Genomic DNA, 9,759 nt, shown 5'->3' with positions numbered 1-9,759 from the left:
TTGTTTAGCTTCTATATTTGCAACATAGTTGCTGTAGAGTTGCAGCTGAGAGGCCGGCAAGTCAGGCGGGGAACGTTGGAGTCCGCAGTCACTGGAGCAAGCAAGCCTCCCTGTTCGCTTCAGTGCATGGCTGCCGGCCGCCATCTTGGCTGGCAGTTAATTTGCATATCACCCTGATTAGCCCATGGGAAGGGTAGCAGCCGTACGGCTAATTACCATGTTTCTCTTTTATTAGATAGGATTGTACTATACTTATATTATATTATATTATATTATATTATATTATAGTGACTTGACATTTATGTACTTTACAAAGTGATCACCAGGAAAAAGTCCAGTATCCATCTGTCACCATACAAAGGTATTTTGATATTATTGACTACTAGAGGCCCAGTGCACGGATTCATGCACCGGTGGGGTCCCTCGGCCTGGCCTGTATGGATCAGCGGACCTCCACGCCACCGCAGCCCGGCTTACTTGCCAGCTCGTCGGGCTCCAGCCCACTGTTCACATCGATCCTGCACAGCACGAAGTAGTGCACAATGTGGCAGGCAGCCGGGAAGGAGTCTGAGCCTGGGCTGGGCCCAACTGCGCCTGCTGATGCTGCTACAGCGCGCAGGGGGAGTATCCGCAGGAGAGTCTCGCACTACCACCGCAGCTGCACTTGCCAGCCGTGAGCCCGCCTATCTGTCAGCTGAGCGGTGCTCCCACTGTAGGAGCGCACTGACCACCAGGGTCAGCTCCTGCATTGAGCGTCTGCCCCCTGGTGGTCAGTGCACGTCATAGCTACCGACTGGTCATTCCGGTTGTCTGGTTGTAACGGTCCCTTAGGCTTTTATATATATAGATATTCCCTCTGCTGTAGTTTATATCCCCCAAAATATGGAACACTTTGTGAATTTGCATGTCATTCTGTACAGGTGCCATGCTAATAAATCTTCTCTGTATTGTTCCAATTTTAGTATATGTGCTGCCAAAGCGAGCAATATATTTTATTTAGTCTTATAAAAGTTTGTATTTAATGCAATTTGTTGAGGTTTTTTTTATCACTCCTGAATTTCATGTCTAATTAAAAAAGAACTTCCTCACGCCAAGATTATAAGAATCTTAACCTGTATATTTTTTACTCTAATATTTTGGTTTTAAGTTTCGTTTTTAAAAACCATTTGGTATTTATTTTAGTGTGCTGTAGGAACCTAATTCTTTAAAAAATCCAATTGGAGAGTCAGCTGCCCTCTCATCATTTATTGAATATTCTTTCAAGTTTTTAATTGATTTTAGATGCCATCTTTATCATAATCTAAATTGTTATATATTTTTGGGTTTGTTGCTGGGCTTTCTTGTCAGTCCAGTTATCTGTTATATCTTCATATCATACTTTTAATGATCTGTTGTGGGCCTATGAGATATTATAATGTCTAGGAGGAGACAGAGCATGATAAAACTAAGTTAAGAGCTTAACTCAGGGGTTAGATTAGTTGAATGCTAGCTCTGCCATTTATCAGTTAGATAACTTAGTGGGAATTATTTAAATTCTCTAGACCTCAGTATTGTCTGTAAAATAAGGATTATAATATTTAATACATTATAGGGTTATTGTGAGAATTAAATGCATTAATATATGTAAAGCTCCTTTAATGCTACGTATTTACATAGGTGCCATGTAAGAGTTAAGCTATTGCAACAGGGCAAAGTTGTCCTCATAGTCCTTCTTTCTAGACTAGCTTGTTAGCCCTGGCTGACATGATACAGTGGTTAGAGTGTTGGCACATACACCGAAGGTTCTAAGGATCGATTCCTGGTCAAGGGCACTGGGTTGCAGATTTGATCCCTGGCCCCCGTCAGGGCTCATTCAGGAGGCTCGCGCTCTCTCATTCTCTCGGCCCCCATCCAGGCTCATTTGGGAGTCTCTCTATCTTTCTCTCCCCCCCCCCCCCCGCTTGAGTGTGAGGTCGCCTCTGACTCCCCCACCCTCCTTCCACTCTCTCTAAAAAGCAATGGGAAAAATATCCTCAGGTAAAAAATTTTTTAAAAAGTTTTATTCTTCCCAAAATCCCAATTCAGCTACTCATTGTAATTACATTGACCTTTAGTATTTAAGTTGAGGGAGAAATGGTCTTTATAATAATGTAATAAACTGTTGCATTATTCTATACTAGTATAATAAAAGGCTAAAATGCAAATCGACCGAATGGCGGAACACCCGGTTGCTATGACACGCACTGACCACCAGGGGACAGATGCTCAGTGCAGGAGCTGCCCCCTGGTGATCAGTGCGCTCCCACAGGGGGAGCGCCACTCAGCCAGAAGCCGGGCTCACAGACTGGTGCGCGCAGCAGCAGTGGCGGGAGCCTCTCCCGCGTCCGTGGCAGCGCTAAGGATGCCCGACTGCCAGCTTAGGTCTGCTCCCCATAGGCCTAAGCTGTCAGTCGGACATTCCCCGAGTGCTCCCAGACTGTGAGAGGGTGCAGGCCAGGCTGAGCCCACCCCCCACCCCCCCGCCAGTGCATGAATTTCATGCACCAGGCCTCCAGTAATTATATAATACAGTATTGGCTTACCACCTAAGAACATGGTATATCTGTATCTCTTCATTAACTCAAGTCTAGGGTCTTGTGTCAGTTCTGGACTTAATAGATGGACACATTGTTTTCTGTTCTCATCTGATCCAAAACACAAAAAAGAAATATTGGAATCTACAAGTGTGACATTATTGCCTCATTTTTATCCCTAGAATAACAGCAATAGAAAAACATGTTGCCATAGACCACATCATTAGATGTTGTATATATAGGTGTCTGCACTTATGTTGGTTGTTTAAGAAGGTCTTCTCAGTGCTGTCTCACATTTCACGCTAAAGTGCATGAGTATATAAATGAATAAAGAAAAGTTGAGCCCTGGCCGGTTTGGCTCAGTGGATGGAGCGTCGGCCTGCGGACTCAGGGGTCCCGGGTTCAATTCCAGTCAGGGGCATGTGCCTTGGTTGCGGGCACATCCCCAGTGGGGGGTGTGCAGGAGGCAGCTGATTGATGTCTCTCTCATTCACCCATTACATCAAAGGTATATACTATTTACATCATGTATTATTGTTGATCTTGGGCTTGATCATCTGGCTAAAATAGTGCTAGCCAGGTTTTTATACTGTCAAGTTACTCTTTCCCCCTCTTTCCATACCTTACTTTATGGAGGGAAGTCATCATGCATAGGCCACACTGAAGGAGTGAGGAGTTAAGTCCTCTTTGAATCAGAGTATCTACATAAATTATTTGGAATTCTTCTGCATAGGTGATTCTGTTATTTTTTTTTTAATAACTCAATTTATGGTGATAAGGAAGGTGGCAAGCTGCAAGGTGTTTGACAGAACTCCCCAGATCCAAGGGTCTTGTCCCTAGGTTCTTGTTTTTCTAGATAAAGTCCTGTTAGGTGCTCTAAGTAAACACTATTGGGTTGTGATTTATTGGTCTAGATTGTTTTTGTTTCACCGCCTTTTGTTGCCTAGACTTTCTTAAAAATTATGTTAGTGAGCCTCTGAAAAACACTAAGAGCTTTGTCTATGTACCTGTGTGAAAAAAAAAATGTACCTAGGGCTCTGATGGTTTATGAACAGTCAGCTTCAGTTTTAAGGAAGGAGGAGGAGGTTTTATGACTACATACAGCCACATTGCACATTGAAAGAAAATATTTGTTATACTCATACTGCTTTAGGATCCAAAGACCAAGCCCCACTGAATTAAATAAAAGAAGGTATATCTTCACTTTTTCTTTTTTTAAAAAGTATGTAAGCCCAGCCAGTGTGGCTCAGTGGTTGAGCATTGACCTATGAACCAGGAGATCACTGTTTAATTCTCGGTCAGGGCACATGCCCAGGTTGCAGGATTGATCCCCAGTGTGGGGCATGCAGGAGGCAGCCGACCAATGATTCTCTCTCATCCTTGATGTTTCTATCTCTCTCTCTCCCTTCCTGTCAGAAATCAATAAAAAAAAAATCTTTTAAAAAGTATTTGTTTTTAAAAATTATTATACAGTAACATTGACTTATTGGAAGGGGATGGTACAGTTTTATAAATTTTAAGTCATTTTTCATGTAGTTATCACCAACATTAGGATATATAAATCACTCCAAAAAATCTTTTTATTATTACACCCACCTCTTACCTCTGGCAACTACTGTTCTACATCTTTATAGTGTGTTTTTTTTTAAATGTTAGATAAATGAAACCATCTATGCCTTTTGAGGTTGACTTCTTTCACCTAATTTAATATTTCCACATATTTGCTTGTGCGGGAAACGAGTTAAGTCGGCTCGCGTGAATTGCGCGTACTCCGCGGGAGCCGTCTTTAACTCGGTTCATATAGATTTGCGGTGGAGTGCGGGAAACGTGTAAACTCGGGCCGATTGTAACTGCGTATTACCAAATATTTGTTTGTAATCCACCCTTTTGGTGGATGGAACAAAACCAAAAGACAGAGCCATCTTATATTTTGGCGGGAAATTCACCCGCACTCCAAGTGTTAAATTTGTCATACATTTTTCTTTCTCCCATACAACCTGAATTGAACATTAACACCTTTCAGATGATTGCACAGTCACAATAAGCTTTCTAATTATAATAAAGTTGATAAAGTATCTTAAAGACTTTTTTCCCCAGGTATGAAGTGAGTTACTGTGGGCTTCTTGTAGTCAGGTCTCAGTTTTAATGGATCTTGGTTCTGCTCCTTTAATAAGTGTCTGCAAATGCTTTGAATGATGGAAAAAATATGAGATGTATTTCCAAAAAGGAGGTCTTGCACCTTCCCTGCTTAATTATATCCCTGAAATCTGTGGTGATCTTACTTTATAAGCCACACATGTCTTCTCGGAGAATAAAGGAAAAAGTATGTAGTATTTTTCCTGCATTTTTCTTTTGCAATGTACTTAATAATATGTTCAGGTCCTACAGCAACAGGTTTTGATGTGAGTTCTTTTGATTTTTTTCTCCAATTCCTTCTACTCTTTAGAGAGCCTGATAGTTAAGTATTCTCTCCACCGTAGATTTCCTGGTTCCAGAAGTAGCTGGTGAAGCCACTCCATCTTGACCAGGATCCTCTTTGGCCACCAGCCCACCATGGCCCCGAGGTTCGCATCTGGGTAGCACAGTGGCTGTAGCCACCACGGGTTGCTGCAACCTCTGCTCAGGCAACTGTAGCTGCCTCTGATGTAGTCTCCATTGCAGGTCAAAGGTTGGCTCCTCCTGGTGGCCCCAGCATCTCCTTTACTTTTTCTTAATGTTTATATCTGATACATGACTACAATAATACTTCACTAGTTATAGTCTATTAGTTTAGATCAGTGGGTCTGAGTTTGGTCCCTAGATAAGCAGCATCACCATCATATGCAGGTTTCCATCTCTTTCCCAGACCTGCCATCTCAGAAACTCTAGGGTTGAGACCCAACAATCTTTCTGAACATCTCCCTTCCTCCACCCATGATACATTCTGAAGTTTGAGTATCTGGTTTGGTTTATTGAGTGTGCCTGGTAGCCTACATAGCAGTTCTTGTAGTATATTGCTTTTCCTACAGATTAACATTGGCTTTTCCTAAAGGGCCATGAAAAGTATTTCCTCTTTTAATCAGTGTCTGACCGCTAAGATGTTAGTTCAGATTCTCCCCTCTAAAGATCACATTTGCTGAACTGATAAAGTTAGAACAGGGGTTGGCAAGCTACAAACTACAGGCTACCTCTTGTTTTTGTACAGTTTGTGAGCTAAGAATGGTTTTAACCTTTTTTTCAAAAAACATACCATAAATTTTACCCATTTTAAAGCATACATTTGAAAGGTTTTCAGTATATTCCCAGAGTTGAGTAGTGTATCAAAGCTAATTTTAGAGCATTTTTATTGTGCCAAAAAAACCCGTATATACTTTTGCAGTCAACACTGCCCCCTCCACCTCTCTAGCTCCAAGTAACCACTAACCTACTTTCTCTCTCTTTAAATTTACCTTTTCTAGACATTTCATATAAATGGAATTATACTATAAACGTGTGTTCTTTTGTGACTAGCTTCTTCCACTTAGCATAATGTTTTAAATGGTTATTCATATATAGCATGATTCAATACTTCATTCCTTTTTATTGTTAAACTAGAGGCCCGGTGTATGAATTCGTGTACAGGTGGGCTCCGGCTAGCCTGCCCTGATGGGGGCCAATTGAGGCTGGGTCAGCAGGGGGATGGGCTGTGGGAGTTTGGCCACCAGCCCCACCCCTGATCGGGCCGGTTGGCCGCTGCAGTGCGTGTTCTGGTTGCTCTGCTGTTCTGGTCGCTTGGCTTTAAATATATAGATAATATTCCATCATATGGATATACCATATTTTCTACACCTATTTGTTGATGGATATTTGGGTTGATATTTGCATTTTTAATGGTTGAAAAACATCAAAAGAAGAACAATGTTTAATGATGTGAAAATTATGTGAAATTCAAATTTTTTGTCCATAAATAAAGTTTAATTGAAACAGCCATGCTCATTCCTTTATGTATCATATGTGGCTATTTTCATGTTACAGTGGCAGAGTTGAATAGTGACAAACTATAGCCTTCAGAGCCTAAAATACTTACTATTTCGCCCTTTGCAGAAAAGGTTTGTCGACCCTAATCTTGAACAGTGTTTCTCCATCTTTTTCTTCATTATTTTTCCTCAGTAGCCTTTTTAGACATTTTCTCCCTAAATGCCTTCATCCCATGAAATTTTAATACTAGATGTATGCTGTATATCTCTGTATACTCTTGCCCTGAGGTGGAACACAAATCCGGTGGTGACACCCTCAGTGAAAATGCACACTCTAGAGTAGTGTTCTGATAGGTTCATTTCCTCCCCTGTTGCATTAGGGGGTGAAAAAATTATTCAGATATATTAGACTTCCCTAGGAAAATTTTAGTGTTGAGGTATTCAAACAATATGTTGGGATCTACTGTTAGAACTCTAAGCTATTTGACAATCAGCATATGACAACAATATATTGTGATCTTAATGTTTAAAAATTTTGGGAAATTTTGGTGAGTCTTCAAAATATTTCAGACTTTTGCTTTAGTTCATACACTGAGTTATCGTAGAGTTTATCAGTATATTTGGCTATAGCAGAGGCCAGAGAGTTTAATGTTTAAAAATTTGTCTGAAAAGTAAGGCTTTTTATTACCAGCTGGTTTAGGTCTGCATTTCTCCTATGCCTTATAATACTTTTTTTTAAAAGATTTTTTTTCTCTCATCTCCCTCCATCCTCCTCATCTTCCTTAGAGCATCTGTTCTTGGAGAAGGAGGAGTAGGTTAGACTTTGTGAGGATTGAAAGGCTGGAGAAAGGAAGGGCTGGTGAAAAGAGGAGACTAATTTAAAGCAAGGGAACACTAATATTAACTACCTCTTTTCTTTTTGCTAGTTGTTGATAGCTTTGTGTTTAGTAATTCAGAATATGTCATTAATCTTGATGAAAACAGATTAGTTTTTTATATGTAAATAAAAACCTCAAGTCTTAGCAGGAAAACAAAGTCCATTTTAGTCCCCTTCCTCTTCTCCACCAAATAGGATACATGGAAAAGGGGAGAAGAGTTGCATTTCCTGCCAGAACCGGTTTGGCTCAGTGGATAGAGCATCGGCCTGCGGACTCAAGGGTCCCATGTTCGATTCCGGTCAAGGGCATGTACCTTGGTTTCGAGCACATCCCCAGTGGGGGGCGTGCAGGAGGCAGCTGATCGATGTTTCTCTCTCATCGATGTTTCTGGCTCTCTATCCTTCTCCCTTCCTCTCTGTAAAAAATCAATAAAATATATTAAAAAAAAAAAAGAGTTGCATTTCCTTGCAAGGAGAATAATTGGCAGAGTGGAGCATTGTAAATAAATTACACTGGACTGTAACTGGTTTTATAGAAATGGAATTGTTACCCAGGTGGAATCTCTTCTCTTTGCTCTTGCCTTTTGAGTCCTATTAGTTACTGAAATTAGACTTTTAGTCTCTTCAATTTAACTGGGTCCTCCAGAGACAGAGGAGTCTAGAACCTACTCCCTGGTATATATTTTCCAGGCTGTGAGAGAGTAGAGAAGCTTAGAAAAATGGTCTAAAACCAATCTTTCTCAAACTTTGAACATGCTTTACAATATGTATAAGCCTCTTGGGAAAAATTAAAAATATAATTTGTCTAAAAATTTTTTAAATTTATTTTTTATTGAATTTATTGAGTTGACACTGGTTAACAAAATTATACAGGTTTCAGGTGCATAGGTCTACAACATATCATCTGTACACTGTATTGTGTGTTTACCACCCCAAGTCAAGTCTTCGTCCATCACCATTTATCGCCCCTATATCCACCTCCACCTTCCCCCATGCCCCGTCCTTGCCAGTCACCACACTGTTGTCTGTGTACATGAGTTCTTCCTTTCACCCAGCGCCCACCCCCGTACCCGCCCCCCCCACTGCCCCATGCTGTCAGCATGCTCTCTATGAGTCTGTCTCTATTTTGTTCATTAGATTCCACATATGAATGAAATCGTATAGTACTTGATTTTCTCTGATTGGCTATTTCAATTAGCATAATGCTCTCCAGGTCCATCCATGCTATTGTAAAGGGTAAAATTTTCTTTTTTATGCTGAGTAGTATTCCATTGTTTAGATGTACCACAGCTTTTTTATCCATTCATCTACTGATGAGCACTTGAGCTGCTCCCAAATCTTGGCTATTGTGAATAACACTGCAGTGAACATAGGGGTGTATGTATTCTATCCCATTTAGTGTTTTGGGTTTCTTCAGATAAATTTCCAGAAGTGGAATCTCTGGGTCATAAGGCAGCTCCAGTTTTATTTTTATTATTTATTTATTTTTATTTTACTAGTAAATGCTCATCTGAGGATAAGTTTTTATTGCTTTTTTAGAAAGAGAGGAAGGGAGAGAGAAACATTGATCGATTGCTTCCTGTATGCACCCTGACTGGGATCAAACCCACAACCTAGGTATGTGCTCTGACTGGGAATCATACCCAAAACCTTTTGGTTTATGGGTCGATTCTCCAACCAACTGAGCTACCCAGCAAGGGCTCCATTTTTAATTTTTTTAGGTAATTCCATACTGCTTTCCACAGTGGCTTTACCAGTCTGCAGTCCTACCCACAAACAGTGCTTGAGGGTCCTTTTTCTCCTCATCCCTGCCAACACTGGTTGTTTGTTGATTTATTGATGATAACTATTCTGATAGGTGCGAGGTAATATTTCATTGTGGTTTTAAAAATATATTTTTATTGATTTCAGAGAGGAAGGGAGAGGAAGAGACAGATAGAAACATCAATGATGAGAGAGAATCACTGATTAGCTACCCTCCCGCACACCCCACACCAGGGATCGATCCCACAACCCATACATATGCCCTGTCCAGGAATCGAACCGTGACCTCCTGGTTCATAGGTCAACGCTCAACCACTGAGCCATGCCCACTGGACTCACTTGGTTATAATTTGCATTTCTCTGATGATTAGTGACATTGAGCATCTTTTCATATGTTTATTGGCCATCTGTATGTCCAGTTTGGAGAAGTGTCTATTCAGGTCCTTTGCTCATTTTCTTAGTTGTTATATATGTGCTTATCAGATAATGGCAAATATGTTCTCCCATTCAGTGGGTTGTCTTATTATTTTGCTGATAGTTTCCTTTGCTGTGCAAAACCATTTAGTTTGATAGAGTTCCATTTGTTTATTTTTTCTTTTGTTTCCCTTGCTTGAGAAGATATATGAGAAAA

The 9,759-nt window shown here is 40.6% G+C and overlaps 1 protein-coding gene and 1 non-coding gene across 4 annotated transcripts in view; one reads left to right on the top strand and one right to left on the bottom strand.

The window, feature by feature from the left end:
- Positions 1–9,759, top strand: part of ZNF609 (zinc finger protein 609) — a 204,901-nt gene that overhangs the window by 72,003 nt on the left and 123,139 nt on the right. The window lies entirely within an intron of this gene.
- Positions 877–986, bottom strand: LOC111826967. The gene has a single exon (XR_002830423.1). It is a non-coding gene; the product is annotated as a U6 spliceosomal RNA (small nuclear RNA).

The sequence above is a fragment of the Myotis lucifugus genome, unplaced genomic scaffold (genome assembly GCF_000147115.1).
Source record: "Myotis lucifugus unplaced genomic scaffold, Myoluc2.0 scaffold_115, whole genome shotgun sequence".
Classification (NCBI taxonomy): domain Eukaryota; kingdom Metazoa; phylum Chordata; class Mammalia; order Chiroptera; family Vespertilionidae; genus Myotis; species Myotis lucifugus.
Note: the sequence above shows the minus strand (reverse complement) of the source record. Positions and strands in the feature narration are given on the sequence as shown.